This window comes from Lygodium microphyllum, chromosome 13, assembly GCF_053477565.2.
Source record: "Lygodium microphyllum isolate KBCC chromosome 13, Lygodium_microphyllum_v1.1.10, whole genome shotgun sequence".
NCBI classification, from domain to species: Eukaryota; Viridiplantae; Streptophyta; class Polypodiopsida; order Schizaeales; family Lygodiaceae; genus Lygodium; species Lygodium microphyllum.
Window position 1 is genome coordinate 22,788,371 of NC_141147.1, and position 18,479 is coordinate 22,806,849.

Sequence of the window (18,479 nt, forward strand, 5' to 3'; positions counted from 1 at the left end):
TGTATAAACTACGCCTGTTCACGGAATTCGTCTCTGCGCGTGCAGTACGGGCTGCGATCTGAACGAGGAGATTAGGGCTTTGGTAGAGCATCACATAAGCTACATTTCCATAAAAAAAGTTTTGAAAATGGTCCACCATAGCTCCTGCAGTGTTAGAAAAACCAGGCCCCTGTCTCAGAAACCCTAAAATCCACCATAGCCAAAATACTTCAAACTCAAAAATTCTTCATTTTCTCTCTCCTGACACTCAACCCAAACCTCTGCCACTTTGATTCACTGATTTGATTAGTCTCCAACAACATTTGTCCATCAAATCAAGGAGGGGAGATCTCTGAAGCACTTAAAGACCCATTAAAGATTTGAAGACCTCTCATAGACTTGAGCTCCAAAGCTTCAACTTCACTTCAAGTTCCAAGTTTCTCAAGTTAACCAAAGTCAGTGCCACACATCAAGGAGGGGACTCAAACAACGGGTTCATCAAGCAAAGGATCGGCATCAAGAATCACCATCTTCAACTCTAGTATCCCTTGATACTTAAGAGTGTTGATTTAACACTATCGTCACTTGTGTTTTTTGACACATTGAAGATCAATTTGGTTGCCACTTACTCACAGATTTAAAGCAGATTCTTGGTCATATCTATGATAACCAAGAAGATTTATATGTGGATACACTTTATGAAAATTAACATGACTTATCTACACTACATAGAAGATTTTTGTGATCTACTTAGACACGGAGTTGCTCATACTAAAGTACAATCAATGATTCCATCTAAAGTTTTTGAAGACACTCCAGTTACCTTGGCCATCATGAAGAATGAGATGTCTTTGCTTGAGGGGGACAAAGACATGGACATGAAGACTAAAGTTGCAAGCAAAGTCAAAGAAGAACTAGACCAAGAAGACCATAAGATCAAAGAGCAAAGGAAGAAGGACAATAAGAAGATCAGCCATGAAGACCAAAAGACCACATCATTCAAAGCTGAAGAACCAAAGATGAAAGACAAGAAGATTTTCCATGCTGACAAAGAGAAATCATATGCTGAAAAAGACCACAAGGGCCTATCGGTCCTTGTCTCTCATTTTCTGTTTTAAAAGCATTGTACCTGCCTTAATGTTCCTTTCATAAGCTTGGAAAAAACTCCTCATGTAGCCTTGTACTACAATCTCTGTACACTTTGTGAGGCCCCTATTACAGCCTCTGGATGTCCACCATGTTTATGGTACCCACACTTAGCCTTTTTAACAACAGCCTCTGGTGTTTTGCCATGTTTGTGGTATGCCCACACTTTGCAGGTGCTACTCTCACTAAAGCCTCTACATACTTTGTACTTTCAGGTTGTGATTGAGGAGGGGTGTTGAGAATCTGCCAATCACACCCTATGTATGCCCCTTTGTATGGAACAACTAGGCTAGGAAGATGCAGTTCATTCTAGGAAGAGAGACAGATCCCATAGGCATAGTGATGAAATGTGCTACCAAGCAATCCTATATAATGATGTACTTGACTATCACTTTCATATGATGATAATGCAATAGTACTTGTCTCTTTCTGTCAAGTCTCTGTGTCATTGTCAGTCCTACACAAGATTGTGTTTATGAGTTCAAGTCTCAATCTTGAAACCTAATTCACTTGTGTAACAGTTGTCTTCTTTGTCAATGTCAACATGAGTAGTATCTTCATCTTCCATCCTCCATAGCTTCCGGCTTTGCCATGCTCTAGATCCCGCATTTCTCACATGCTTCGTTGCTTTTGATGCAATTTGGCCTTTAGCTGATAGAGTGGTTTAACAGGGGGTTTTGGTACCCAAATCCATCGGTTACCTACAAAATACCCTTGAACATGTAGCAATGCTTTGGATATCCATCTCGGCGTTGTATTGGCTCTCCATCGATGCCTTCATCTATAAGGCTTAGGCTTCTTTTGGGGTCTTCTACGATATTTATAAGTTCAAAGCCTGTCCTTGGCATTGGTTCCCGATCTTCTTGTTTCAAGCATGGCCTCACTCACTAGTTCTCGTTGTTCAATCTATGCTTGTATCAACTCTTTCAACAAGTCCTTGCTCTCGTTAGTAGGCTTGAGTGTTATATCAGCACCTTCCATGCCTTTCCCTCGAGGTTCAATGAGGTCACCCTTGCTAAAGGTTGTGACTATCCTCACACCTGGTAGTGTCAAGTGTATCCTCTGTGCTACATAGTCGGCCTCACACTTGGTCGCCCTTTTGAAGGGTCTTCCTAGGAGGGTTTCCTTCCCGTAATTAGCACTATTTGGAGGAACATAAAATAGGATAGGCAAGCTTTCAGTTTCAATTGTCGCAAGGATTTTGCACTTGCCTATGAGTGCTTGTGGGTGTCCCCCGTAAGGGCTAAGAGTTGCATTAGTTGGTGTGAGCTTTGGTTGGCCTGGTAGGGTCCATGATTCATAGGTCAAGATATTAAAATCTGCTACTTCATCAATCAGAGCATCGATAGTATGTTCTCTTTTCGTGGTGAGTTTGACCCTAAGATAAGCAGGTGGTACTATGTCTTCATCTTCTTGGCTTGTAAATTTAAGCCTTCTGACAAATGCCCTTGAGTCCCCAACTACACGACTAGATGTGGATTCTCCATTGATGTCTTGGATCATTAGTGTAGTGCTATTCAAGGAGCATCTATTGTCAGGATTGTTATATCTAGTCATTTTCACTGTTGTAGCTTGATGTTGTTGCTTTCCACTTTGACTAGATGCAGTCCAAATGCAACACCTATGTGTTTTTGCAGTGTGGCCTTTTTGCCCTTGTTGGCTAGATTGGCTCATTGAGGTTCTAGAGTCTTTATTTGTCTCTGTTCGGGTATGGGCTTTTGGTTGCTCTTTTGTAAGTGAGAATCCATGCTCGTGTAGAGCCATTGCTACACTAGGGTCTAATTTGGAGGACCTGTCACGGCGCGCATTTTCTCTCCAACCTACTTGGGGGAGGTGCGGAGGGGGTAGAGCCCCCTTTGCGAGGGTCCCTGGGGAGGGGGGGCAATCCCCCCCGGCCCGCAGGGCCATTACAATAAATTCCATGCGTGCTTTGAAGGACTGACTTTGAACTACTTGCTCTAAATTTCAGCCGAGTGATAGATCTATGATATGGTTTCGGCTCTATATGGTCTCTCGGTCAGTTTTAGGGTCTACAGGTTAAATTTTGGACAAATCCAAATTTGGTCCAACAGGTCCAAATTGCAGGGGTCGAATGCTCGATTCGGCTCATCCAAGGGCCAAGGGCTGAATGAGAAAGCACCGAATGTAACTGGTTCGAATGTCAAATTCGGCCAGTCCGAGTGTGGTTGTCTGAGAGTCCAGTGGCCGAGTGGGCCGAGGATCGAGTCAAGTGGGCCGAGGGCTGAATGGTAAATTCGACCGGGCCAAATGTCAACTTGTTTGTGGGGTTGGGCTGAGTTGGTAGGGTGGAGGGCCGAATTTCAAAGTTGGTCCGAATGGTCAATTCGGACGGGCCGAGCGATGGGTGTCCGAGTTGAGTGGGCCGAGGGCCGAATTTCGATGCATCTGAGTTGAGTGGCCCGAGTCAGGTGGTCCGAGTGGTAGTGGGCTGAGGGCCGATTTTGGGACTCATCCCAGAATCATCGTCACTTGGACTAGCCAAACGCGGTGCAACTCTGGCTGGTGCAACAATAAATCGCTTGAATCACATGATTCAGGTCATGGCCTATCACACACACCTCCAGATCAAAGCTATGGATGGAGGGGAAGAGTTGTATATACCTAGAATAGCCAATAAACTCCAAAATTCAAATCAGCAACCGAATCAAACCCTCATGCCCTGTTATGACAGCAGAAACCCCGATACTTGTTTTTCTTTTTTTTCTTTGTTTTTTCCTACCCTAATGCACCCAAATCACAAAGCAAATAATTACCCTACTCCAACATGCTTTTCCAAATCCAAAAAACCAAAAACCTACTTGCTAAGGAGATCAAATACCTCTTCAAACTCCCTTGCTTCCTACCTATCTACCTCAAGCACCGGTTCGGGGAAAACCCTTACTTTGATGCTTGATTCGAAGCATGCAAGTGATCAAGGCTTGAATTCGTTGGTCACAGCAATGAAACCAAAATGTGGAAGCTCATGCTCAACTGCCAAGACCCACGGACCGCTTATTGTTTCAAGCGTTCCAAGCCAAGCACTAATGGCTACCTCTGTGCCGATCGAGTTATCTCCTCTCCCGTGCACTCCAATAGCTCCATGATCCAAGTGCAAGCTTCAAGCAAGCTCCATCCTCAAGCTCCAAGCTCTAAGCTTCATTGCCGCGAGCAAGACAAGAGAAGAGAAGAGAAGAGAAGAAGAGAGGAGAAGATGGAGAGCTTATCCTCCTCGGTCCCTCACCCTCACACACTCACTCCCTCACATTCTCACACTCTCTCCCTCAAGCACAAGCTCAAGCAAGCAAGAAGAAGAAGAAGAAGAAAGAAGAAGAAGAAGAAGAAGAGAGCCACTTTTGGCAATACACAAGAATGAGCTTCTCATTCACTTTTCAACTTTATATACAAAACCCTAAATCCCTTTTGGGCCTTATCCCCTTTTCTACATGGCCGGCCTTGGCCTAGGCCCTTTTTCCCATTGTCCTTCTATCTTCCTAGATTCCTTTCCACCACCCGTCTACATTTACAAATTGCACGAGTGAGAGCCCGGTGCTCCTCAAATTAAATCATGATGCACTTGTGCCCTTTTACAAAAGTATTGACTTGCGCTTTTCTTTGTGCACCTTTTTTCCTTATTTAGGACTTTTTTGCGCTTCTTGTGTTTCTAGATTTTTCTTGGCATACCTTCATCTTCCGTTTCACTTTGCCTTGGCCTTTGTCTTTTGCTTTAGCTTTTCCAAATTTTCCACCTTGTTCGTCTGACGGTTAACAGCGTCTTCTGCATCTCTTCTCTTGCATATCCTGATCCTCTTTCCTATTCGTGGTACCCTCATCTTAGTCTCAAACATCTTTGTCAAAGCATATGCCACATGCAATACTTTACATCCATCAAATTCAATCTTATCATGTCCAGAAAATTGTCCTATAGGACCACCCTGCAGAAAATTGCTCGTATCTCTTGAACCATAACTCGGATTACCAAGCTTTAAAAAGAAAAAATGTAGCCCATTGGTAATCTACAACTTTTCTAAAGACACCTGGACCAAATTGTGAAGATTTCAGCACCTAAAATTTTCTGTGCAATGTGCAATTGTTCATTATAGCATGCAGTCCCAGCTAGACATCCACCTTCTCAACTCTATATCTCCTATATATGAACTTAGTTGTCAACCAAACTTTGAAGGACCCTTCCCAAGGTATAAAAGACCATTCTGGATTCATCGATCACCAATAATCCTCTCCCAATTAAAATAGTTTTAAACATCTTCAATTCACCCTTGTCTGTCCATTACAGTCTCTTATAGCCATATCGCCCTCTTGGGTTAAATATCCACTGAATAGTCAACCAATAAGATATACATACATGCAAGACATCCCCTTTGACTTTAAATTACTTGTATATCACATGAAATATGTCAATATCCATTATCCATGTCATTAATCCACTTAATTTTCTTAGGTCGTATTTCTTTGCATCCCGAATGGTGATATCCTCTATAACCAGTATCAATGTCTCTCTTGTATCTTCTATGATCTATTTAACCTTGACATTATTTGCATTGTCTTTGTCAGTATCCCAACCTACTATAAATCGCCATGATGGTGTGGCTACAGATTCAACAGTTGTATGGGATCTGTTGAATACCTACATATCCCGATCCTCTTTCCTATCCTTGGTACCCTCATCTCAGTCTCAAACATCTCTATCAAAGCATATGTCACATGCAATACTTTACATCCATCATATTCAATCTTATCCTATCTAGAAAACTATCCTATAGGACTACCCTGCAGAAAACTGCTTGTATCTCTTGAACCATAACTTGGATTACCAAGATTTAAAAAGAAAAAATGTAGCTCCCACTGGCAATCTACAACTTTTCTGAAGACACATGGACCAAATTGTGAAGATTTCATCCCCTAAAATTTTCTACGCAACTTGCAATTGTTCATTACAACATGCAATCCCAGCCAAACATCGACCTTCCCGACTCTATATCTCCTACATATGAACTCAGATGTCAACTAAACTTTGTAGGACCCTTCCCAAGGTATAAGAGGTCATTCCAGATGCATTGGTCACCAATAATCCTCTCCCAATTAAAATAGTTTTAAACATCTTCAATTCAGCCCTGCCTGTCCATTGCAGTCTCCTCTAGCCATATCGCCCTCCTGGCTCAAACATCCACTGGATAGTCGACCAATAAGGTATACATACATGGAAGAAATCCCCTTTGACTTTAAATAACTTGTATATCACATGAAATATGTCCATATCAAATATCCATGTCATTAATCCACTTAATTTTCTTAGGCCGTATTTCTTTGCATCCCGAATGGTGATATCCTCTATAACCAATATCAATGTCTCTCTTGTATCTTCTATGATCTATTTACCCTTGACATTATTTGCATTGTCTTTGTCAATATCCCAACCTATTGTAAATCCCCATGATGGTGTGGCTGCAGATTCAATAGCTGTATGGGATCAGTTGAATACCTACATATCTTGATCCTCTTTTCTATCCTTGGTACCCTCATCTCAGTATCAAGCATCTCTGTCAAAGCATGTCACATGCAATACTTTACATCCATCAAATTCAATATTATCATGTCCAAAAAACTGTCCTATAGGACCACCTTGCAGAAAACTGCTCATATCTCTTGAACCATAACTCAGATTACTAAGCTTTAAAAAGAAAAAATGTAGCCCACTGGCAATCTACAACTTTTCTGAGGACACCTCGACCAAATTGTGAAGATTTCAGCCTCTAAAATTTTCTGCGCAATGTGCAATTGTTCATTACAGCATACAGTCCCAGCCAAACATCAGCCAAACATCGACCTTCCCAACTCTATATCTCCTGTATATGAGCTCAGATGTCAACTAAACTTTGTAGGACCCTTCCCAAGGTATAAGAGGCCATTCCAGATGCATTGGTCACCAATAATCCTCTCCCAATTAAAATAGTTTTAAACATCTTCAGTTCAGCCATGCCTGCCCATTGTAGTTTCCTATAGCCATAATGCCCTCCTGGGTTACACATCCACTGGATAGTCGACCAATAAGGTATACATACATGGAAGACATCCCCTTTGACTTTAAATAACTTGTATATCACATGAAATATGTCAATATCAAATATTTATGTCATTAATCCACTTAATTTTCTTAGGCCATATTTCTTTGCATCCCCACTGGTAATATCCTCTGTAACCAGTATCAATGTCTCTCTTGTATCTTCTATGATCTATTTACCCTTGACATTATCTGCATTGTCTTTCTCAGTATCCCAACCTACTGCAAATCCCTATGATGGTGTGGCCATAGATTAAACAGCTGTATGGGATCAGTTGAATGCCTGCATATCATGATCCTCTTTCCTATCCTTGGTACCCTCATCTCAGTCTCAAACATCTCTGTCAAAGCATATGTCACATGCAATACTTTACATCCATCTGATTCAATATTATCCTGTCCAAAAAATTGTCCTATAGGACCACCCTGTAGAAAACTACTCATATCTCTTGAACCATAACTCGGATTACCAAGCTTTAAAAAGAAAAAATGTAGCCCCAGTGCAATACACAACTTTTCTAAGACACTTGGACCAAATTGTGAAGATTTCAGCCCCTAAAATTTTATGCGCAACCTGTAACTGTTCATTACTGCATGCAGTCCCAGCCAAACATCGACCTTTTCGATTCTGTATCTCCTACATGTGAACTTAGATGTCAACCAAACTTTGTAGGACCCTTCCCAAGGTATAAAAGGCCATTCTAGATGCATCAGTCACCAATAATCCTCTCCCAATTAAAAGAATTTTAAACATCTTTAGTTCAGCCCTGCCTGTCCATCATAGTCTCCTATAGCCATATCGCCCCCCTGGGTTAAGCATCCACTAGATAGTCGACCAATAAGGTATACATACATGCAAGACGACCCCTTTGATTTTAAATAACTTGTATATCACATGGAATATGTCAATATCAAAGATCCACATCATTAATCCACTTAATTTGGTTAGGCCATATTTCTTTGCATCGTGAATGTCGATATCTTTTGTAACCTGTATCAATGTCTCTCTTGTATATTCTATGATCTATTTACCCTTGACATTATTTGCATTGTCTTTGTCAGTATCCCAACCTACTGTAAATCCCCATGATGGTGTGGCCGTAGATTCAACAACTGTATGGGATCGGTTGAATGCCAGAGCTTGCTTCTTTCTCTTTTTGAGTTTTGCAAGTTTTGTGCTCATGCATGTTAGATGTATCAGCACCACCACAGAGGTTGGGAAGATATTGGCATCTCTCTTTTGGATATAGAAATTTGGGCATCAATTATCTCTCGATTTGAAGTTACAACATTGACATATGATGTGTTCTACACCAGTCTTCTTACTTCTCGTAGCCTGAAGACTCTAATTTGAGAGAAGCTTGTCCCATTGATGTGTGTTGGGTCTGGGGCTGATTGTTGTAGCCTTGTACCTTCAACCATTGTAGTCACATTGTTCTTTCTCTCTTTTGCATTCTCTCTTTGTCTCCTCCTCTCCATGATCACTTTCCTCTTTGTGTTGTGCACTCTCACAAGTTCATACCATCCAACTCATTGGATGGGGGTAGAGAGGGTAGGATTGGCACTTGCTCAGAAGATGCCATCAATGCCAATCAGGGATTGGAAGCCCCTGAAGAATATAGCAGGAAAAAGTGATAGGATGGTGGTCGGTCTGAATCATCTCGAACCACACAATCCCGCAAAGCATACACATCGGCCATTTATGTCCTTTAATTAAGTACTTGAAAGAAAGTAAATAAGATGCTGCCACTGGAGTGAAAGCAACCAATAAGAGGCATCCTCGGAGTAATCTGAGTCCTTCAGGCCATGACACAAAAGAAAGCCGACTTGGGCAAGGTAGATGGGGAGTATCCCATACCAAAAGAAACATACAATGCTGAGCAGAGAGATGGAGCAGTAAATGCAAAGGGAAACAAGTCTTCAACCTATAAATGTCGCCGGGTTGGTCAAGAACTAGGAGTGCCTCGAAATGGAGTCCTTGCAATAAATGCAAATTTGTCCTATTGCTAGCATGATAGAGAGCCCGCCCAAACTACTGAGGTGCTGCCTAGGTCTGGAAAGACTAACCCAATGTGAAATGTAAAAATAAAGATAATCCATCTATCTAAAAAAATAGGCCGCCCACAAAGTGTGCTGCCCAAACTGCTAAGGTGGTGCCCAGTGAGAAGCCTACTAGCCAAGTGCAAAAACACAACACAAAATTGGTTGGAGTGCTGAACCTATTTCCTAGAAGGTTGTTGTTTTGCTAGGCTGTAGGAGGAGACCCTTGGTCTGAAAACATGGCATAAGAAGATGGTTTTCTTGTACAAACACAAGTTTGTCGAGCCTAGTTTGAGGTCACTCTGGATAGCGTTGTCGGAGTGTGTAAGGTTAAAGGTCTATCGCAGGGCTAAAATATAGAGGGTATACACAAGGGACTTTTAATCAATCCCTATATAGGAAATCTTGTAAAATGTAGGAAATGTTGCAATTTTTCCTATGTGCGTATGCATGTATTCCCTATATAAAACTAGGGAATGAGATTCCCCACATCTAATAGTAGTGAATTAAAGGTCAATATAGACTATTTCCTACCTTCTTTTAAAATTCCCTATATAAGAGTATACATGAACGTAATTCCTTACTTCTCCTTGTAGGGAAACATAGGTCACTATGAAGATTTCCTATGTTCTCTCAAAATTCCCTATATAAAAGAATTATATAAGAATGCCACTTCCTAATTGTAATAGTAGGGAACTTTAAGTACATAGAGAATTTTCTACCTTCTCTCAAAATTCTATGTATAGGAAATTATAAGAAATTCAAGCTTTAATCTAGCTCGTAAACACAATATAAAAATTAATGAAATTGAAAGTAACCATATGGAGGTGAACCTAGATTTTCTAACCCCCCCACACACACATATGAACATGTTGCATGCACAAGTGTTTGCATGTATGCATGCACACATACACACATGAACATGTGTGCACATGCATACACATGCACATAGATACACACACATGCAAGCCTCTTCACTTTTAGTCAAAATGCCATATCTAAATATAGTCGTGGGCTTGTTTATCCTAGCACTAAATGTTGGAAATGACCACCATGTTGTAGAAAAAGGAGGCCTCAAACCAAGTAGTTACATACCTATTTTGTGCAATATTACTCTCTTTTCTCTAACTTTTTTGGATGATGTAACCATTTAATGCACATGTTTTAATATTTCATGCAGACATAGGATATTGAATAATGACACACATGGCAATGTTTGGATTGAAAACCTTATAGGTTTCCGTGCACTCCTTGCATGAATTGGTCTACAAATCATGGTTAATTTAAGAACAATAGTAAAATACTCACCCTTGCAAGCTTGGACATGCCAATGTAAACATAATCTTAGTTTAGCACCCTATGAGCCTTGGATGAGAAACCATCAAGATTTTGAATAGTTATAGTGTTTCAACTAATGACTAGATGGTTGAAATGATGCAAATTTTTTGAGATATCCTATTACTCTTGTTAGGAGAAAATGTTGGTATTTGTATAACTTCTTTAAATGAGCAAGATGGCACTTGCCTTTGAGTGCCATAGTGATAACAAGTGTCCAAGAGTCGTAATCTTCCTTTAGTATTTCTTAAAATAGCAGGACACATATGTTGTATACTCTAGATAATTCAAAGACCCTGGGATCTCCTAGTAAGGCCCCTTATGGACTAACTTTTAGAGGTCCCTAGAGAGGAGGAGTTACACTCTATGACTATTAAAACCATAAAAAAGAAAAATAAAAAATACAAAGCAACATAATTCAACAGCCCATTGTGATGCCTTGGCTGGTAGTAATTCTTATAGAACAATTCTCCAAATGAATTTGAGGGTGGCATTATAAGCTTGGGTGGGGCCCTAGCCATAGACAAGAAATCCACTTTTACTTCTTTATCACAACTCATTCTAGAGTGACCATGTTAGAAAACATCCATTTTGAGCTACATCCATGTAATTTGTAAGGGACCTAACCATACAAATTAAGACAAAAGTATTTTCCATTTGGATCAATACTCTAGAATAACTAAGGGTCATTTCATATTCATTTGGGGACAAATGTGTGCAACAAACCTGTTAATTGAGGTTGCAAATATTCAATGGGGGATAGAACTATCATAGTGTTGCTAAATTTGACAAGTGAGTGGATAGTTTTCTATAGTACACAAAAAGGAGTGGCTAGCCATTGCCACCAATCAAATGCATGCAAGCATCCAGACAAATTTGAAATCAGGAGCACCCAAATCATGTTTGATCCGCCTTTCATTTCTTTTGGTTTATGCATTCTAAGGTGTTTGTTCATTTGGGCATTTATGAAACCTTCCTAAGCCAACAATGTTCCTCGAGGTGATGAGGTTCACAAGTCAGCTTTGGCTCTTTACATCCATAACCTAGTATGTCTAACCAACAAAGTGCCATTCCAAGTCTATTCATAACCTAGTACATCTATCCAAGATTAGACAAAGCACCATTCCAAGTCTATTCATAAATCACAGTTGTTGGCTTGTGGGAGCTAAAATCTTTAAATGCAACTTACAAGTAACAAAAGTACAATCCCAATATGGTGATGAGAATACATCTCATGCAATATAGTTATCAAAGATACCACAGATAAAATTGAATTACACCAATCAAAATACATCACAGAGAGAGAAAATGGATGCGTGTGAAATAGAAATAGAGTTTGATTCTAGTTATGGCATGTGAGCTTTTGGACGACTTGTGCCTATGCAGTTTCTAAAGTGTGCCTCAATTGCTTCAATATTATAGTGTTAGGAGATGAAAATGGATCCCATCGAGTTTCATGTGCTAATGAAGCCATGAAAGGTATTGGTGGTTATTGAAGGTAGATTATGTGCTCTCAGATCCAATTTAATTTTCTAGGAAGAAAGGACATGAGAGGTGGGCAATTTTGTCAGTATAGTTGCTCTTGATTTGCATACAATATATTCAACAATCAATTTTTTGCATGTTTTTACTGATATAGATAGCTGAGGTGTATATTTCTTATTTGAACCTTCAGCAATTTGTCAACCTCTTGCCATTTGTATGGACAACTTAAAATTCAAATAAAGGTCTGCCAGGATGGCTTTGAAAGTGGAGACTAAATCAAACATGAAGGAAACAAATATCGATGGAATGTTGTAGCATGGGAGTTTTTAAGTGTTGAGAGGTCAAAAGAAGGACTTAGATTAATGAAACCAAAAGAGGGAACATATTCCTTGGTGTTTCAACTTCTTAAGAGGTTGTATGCACAACAACTATGGGCTATCATTATTTCCTTGGTGTTTCAACTACTTAAGAGGTTGGATGCACAACAACTATGCATTTGTAATGTGGGAATATAAGAAGAGGGATGCTCTTTTGAGGCACATAATGTGGAGGTTCAAAACTTCTTCAAGAAATGAGGCACCTAGCTCCTGAGATTGGCGTGAGGGGTGACAATGCAAGTATGGACAACTTAAAATTCAAATATGTAGGTCTACCAGGATGGCTTTTAATATGGAGACTAACTTGAACATGAAGGAAACAAATATCGATGGCATGTTGTAGCATGGGAGTTTTGAATAGTTGAGAGGTCAAAATGACTTGGATTAATGAAACCAAAAGAGGGAACATATTCCTTGGTGTTTCAACTACTTAAGAGGTTGGATGCACAACAACTATGGGCTATCATTATAAAGATTTGGGTGGCAACCTACCATACTTTAGTAGGTTTGTGGTGGATAGGCCCAACATCTTGGGATATCCTAATAGCTAAAGCTATTATAGTCAAGATTATTGACTTAGAAATGGCCCAAAAATTGGGAAAGAAATCAAAATACAACGGAATCTGAATGTTGAGGAGTCTCTTGAGTTACAATGGAATCAAGATAATTGCCTTAGAAATTTCCCAACAATTGCTCACACTTGAGTTGTGGTGTGCCAATTGGAAGATGTAAGGTTGTGTCAGATGTTGGTGAAAGTTGCAAAATAATCCCAAAAATTTTTGACAAACAAAAACATGAGAGAAAAACCTCTTTATAGGATGTTCATATCATGCATGATTTTAATTTCATCATACTAATTCCCCTTGAGTTGATGGCTCTCTAGATGTGACATGATTCAAACTTGCATCACATTCACCAAATATGTCCCTTCATTGATCATCGCATGAAAGATAAAATATATCATTATGTTTGTCCCTCAAGATTGTAATTAGTCCCCCTTGACTTGTTGGACCTCAAATCCTTGTAAGAACCCTATAATAGAGGTCTAGAGCGCATCTAGGCAAAGAATCACTCACCCGGGAGCTTGAACCTGCACCACCATGATTGATCTCAACCACCTCCATAAAGTTTGAAGATAGAAATTGATTCCATTTGGTTTATAAAGTGTTGTGGTAGTAATTTCATGCAAAAAGCAAGTAGGGTTGTAGCCATCAAAACTAGGACAAGTTTGAATGATTAATCTGCAAGTAGAAGAGGGTTGTTCTAGGCCAAATGGAGTGGTACCAATGCATCTAAAGTCACGTGGCAAGCTATGGATCTTCACAAACAGAAAGCCACTATTCAAGAGGAATCTTGGATTGAGGGTGCTTTTGATTGGAAAGAAAATTTGAACCAAAATAGGCTACCTTATATTACTAGTTTGGACACTACTAATGGAAGAATTGCACTTGCTTGAGATGTTATGGCTTCTATTGCACAAATAAATTATTTGGCACTCAGATAAGTAGCCTCATCATCATCATTTCGCCCAACACATATGACATCTCCATAATACACAATAGAGAAAGTAATATGTATTGTAGAGGGCTTGTAGTCCATATTCACAGCTTGAAGGATTTGTGCCATATCGTGCATTGGTAGAAGCATAGTGCTGAAATTAGCAAGGACAATAGAAAAAAACACAAAGAAGCATCTTTTTTTTTTTGAAGAGGGCAGAATCAGGAATACAAGTATTGGTTCAGGACAAGCCGGTGCGCGGTGGTTGCTTCTCCATTTGAGATTTCTTTTTCATGTGCTTCTTGCACTAGATTAAGGCCTCTGTGAAGGAAATCTAGAGCATCATCGATGACATCTACTACATAGTCCTTGAAAGTGGAGGATGCAAGGATGACAGAGACATATTCAATAGCGCGTGTTGTTCCAAGAAAGACGGCATCATCATCTGGAAGATTTGCTAGTGACAGCATATGCGAGTGTCGATCTCTATGTGTCATGCAAAATATTCGAGCTCCATTTGCGTGCCTCCCTGCTACATACCTGGGCCTTTATATGTCCTTTGCTGGAGACGCTAATCTGTGATCGAGCCACTATCTGGGTAGGTGAGTCAAACCTTGAATCTGCATTTTTTCTCTAGTACATAGCTTGCTCAACTGTAATTGTTTTGCGATTCACAATAGATTTAGGGATCGATCATTATTGTGAGGTTTGGTGTCACTGCCTGGTCAAGGGATTTTTTTCAAAATGTCATGCATTGTTTACAATCTCATTGTCCTTTTGCCTAGTTGAGGTATCATAAAGGTTCACATAATTCGAGATTGGTCACATCTACATATTGAGCTTGGAAATTATTAATTGGGTTATATGGTCAGGAATGTGGCTGTCATCTCTTTCTCTTGCTCGCTCACCATACCTCAACACTACCATATCTTTGCTTTACAGAGCACATCAATCTATGAATTTTACAATTTTTAAGAATTTTATTAAAACTGCAACACTCTTAACCATGTGCAGGCACACCTAGCGAAACAACATGCTACTTAGCTGCAAAGGGATAATGTATGCATGTCCGTGCTGTGACAAGAAGATGTTGGGTCTACTCGAGAAATGGAGGCTGCTTCATACCGCTCCTACCATTACCAAGGTATATTGAGCTTGTATCATCATAGGCACATGTTCTTGAGAGCAGTGTTTTCCATTTTGATTACATTTCATTCCATGGTATCTCTTGCCTTAAGACTAGATGGAGCCTTATGTATATGACCAGGTGTCATTCACATGCTAAAAATGGGGCTTGCATATCATCACAAAATGAGAGCGATGATGTCTAGCAATGGCACTCTGCATCAATAGATCCTTGAAATGGAAGGGATGATACATGCTCATTGACTTTATTGATATGCTGAATTATATTCTCATGCAACTTGATTGTCTTTGCTTTCATTTTGAAAAAGCTTGTGGCTGGCAGATTTACACCAACTATAAACTCTAGCAGACCAGTTGAAAAATGCAGCTGAAATACTTGGAAGTTGTTGTTGCACAACATGGAGACCTTCACTTACAAGTCACAACTAGCATGGTGACTACAGGTTCTGAGTTTAGAAAACTTAGAATCTTCAGTGTGCAAGATGAGTGTGCTGAGGTCTACATTGGTCATTTTATAAATGCTTCATAGTCCAGATTTCGCACCATGCTCTCCAACCTATTAATGTTGGTTTAATTGAGATATACACTTCATACAAAAGTCATGCTTAGTAATTCTCATGTTATTGTGCACATGTTGTACAGTTTGCTTTTATTGTTTCAGCATGGTTGCTCTCACATTTGAAACTAGAATTGGGTTTGATGTAGGCATGGTTGAGTAAAGCATTTGCTTTGAACAGCCATGTTTTTTAGCTAGCATATCTAAATGCAGAACCAAAGAAGATTTAGTCTTTGGTTATCTAGTAATTGGTGGATACAATGAGCAGAGACACAATGAAGCTAGAAGCATTGTATTCGCATTTGGAGAGCAAGTGATTTACAATCTGAAATGATCCTTTTTTTGGCCTAGAAAAGGGGCTTGCATGATTGTTTTACAACCTATTTGGAGGTTTGGATGCAAGGGATGCTGTATTATATTGTTCGAATGACATATTCAATACGACAAAACAAAAGTAAGCTTATAATGGTAAGCACTCTTTTCCTCTCTAAGTCTATTCTGACTTTTGTGATGAAATTTTAAATGGTTTTAGATTCATATATATACCATGTTTCTTGTTGCATTAGTATGTTGTTAATTTGATGACATTGGATTTACTTAGCTGACATTAGATTCATATATATACCATATTTTTTGTTGGATTTCTAGGTTAGTATAGGTCTTTCTAGATGTTTCCTTTTGACTAATAAAGGAGACACTTGCATAACAACTAGCAGGGCTAGATGGTAATGTAATAGGAGCAACAATTGCCAGTCCATTAACAATACCAAGTCCAACTCAGGTACTGATTGGAACTTTTTTTTCTAATAAATGAAAAGCTATTGGTGAATCCTCCTGATAAATGAGAGGTCTGTGAGCTACTATAGAACATGGCCATTATGTTTGTCATGGTTCCTTCAATTTTGTACTATTGTTATTGAGTTGCAATGTTTTAAGGGATTGCCTTGAACATCAGGTGTTTGCATCTGCTAAAGATGCAGCAAAAGGATGACAAAATGACTCAAGCTTGATATAAAAGATAGCATCGTAGAAGGCAAGGTTGTTGATGAATCTATAGAAATCACGGGATCAGGATCTCCCCAGGATGAGTTGCGAAAAGCTTCATTGGAAAAGCTCAAAGGAGCTGGTCAAGATTCTACTTTTGGACACATATACTTTGCATTATGTGCTATGTAAGTTCCTTTCACTTCTAACTAGTTTTAATTTGTCAACATGTTTCTTTTAAGAATCGTTCTTGTCCTTTTCTTCAACATGTTTTTTTTAGTAGTGGATCAAATTTGAGAGATGCAAAATTGAGTTGATTCTTACAAGGACAAGTTTTGTAGTCAAATGTCTACAGGCATCAAAAGTGGTGGTTTTGTTGGTCTACTTGAAAGAGGTAAAGAAAGAGATCATTGGCTCCATTTATGAACGCAAACCACAACAACTACTTGAATGAAGAGAGATGACATTCAACTTGCAGTTTTTTGCAAATGAAGACAACTTGTAACCAGGTTGTGATTGCCAGGTACTTTCTTGCTTAGGGGTGGTCTACTAAATTTTTTTAGTGAGTATGTTTGCTCCAATCATGCATTGAATTGTGTTTGAAAATTTAGACCATATCTTTCCTCTCTCAATACTAGGTGGTAAACTTCATATAGTTTATGAAGTGGTTTGAGAAAGCTTTTATGTTATATAGAGTATGGTTTGTTGGCTACATGTGGGTAGGGCCTTTCCCCACTATTTTGGAGCTTATGGTAGCATATGAGCAATTGAGAAGGGCATATAATTACATGGCCATACTAAAGTCTTATGCTAAGAAAATAGAACTTCATAGGTGTAGCGAATTGCTTGTTGACATTCTCATATTGGTTTTTGACCAACTTCTAGTCTAAGAGGTGGTTTTATGGATCATCATACACCGCATAGCTCTCTGGATTCCCAGCCTAGTAAAATCATAGAAGACAAGGCTATTGATGAATTTGTAGAAATCACGGGATCAGAATCTCCCATGTAGAAATCATCGGATTAGAGCCGTTTGAATCTAATTAACTGCCCATAAGCACTACATGACACGAGAGCGGCCTCAAGCACTAGAAAATGCAACACTCACCAGGCACCGGAAGTTCAGGAGTCTCAAATCTCCCTCTAGAGTTCCTCTTGGGCCTTGCTTTTGCCTTTCTAGCCAACCATCTGGATGCAATCCACAGGACTTGCTGTCAGTAAAAGGGGCGTAACTTTTTATAGGGAACTCTGATTGATGAGATTTTTGGCTCAAGTGGGAGGGGACAAAGTCCTCTTGGAGATGAGCTATTAACCTTTGTGATAGAAAATTATTAGAATTTTTTGGAATGGAATTACTATGCCTATCTTGGAGCGGCGATCTGCACCCTGTCTAGAGTGACCCTAGTGCACAAAAATGGGCATAACTTTCAAACCATAGCTCTGATTGGGGAGGTTTTAAATTCAACTGTAGGCCCTTTTATGTAATCAAGATTGATGTCTTATATTGATCTAACAAACTGTTTAGTATTTTTTATTTAATTGAGTTGTATAAACTAGCATATCAAATGAGGGCATTTGATGCATTATGATAGTGTACAGTTTAGTGGCAGATTGATATGTCTACATTGATATTCGAGGGGCATCACTCTCGAATCTATCATCATTTTGTTTACCGATATACTCAATTGCAGCATGATGATGTCCATATTTGTGTATAGAAAATAGAAATGACCATCTCATATGTTTCTATGTTTTTGGTGTCATTAGATGTTTTCCACACATTTTTCCCCTCCTTTCCATAAACTTTGAGAAATGTTGAGAGTGTGTACATGCTTCATCATATATCAATTAAACAACT

General features: G+C 39.4%; 1 pseudogene; it reads left to right on the plus strand.

Moving 5' to 3' along the window:
- The window catches only part of LOC148026416 (uncharacterized), a 39,955-nt pseudogene that overhangs the window by 15,828 nt on the left and 5,648 nt on the right, over positions 1-18,479 (plus strand).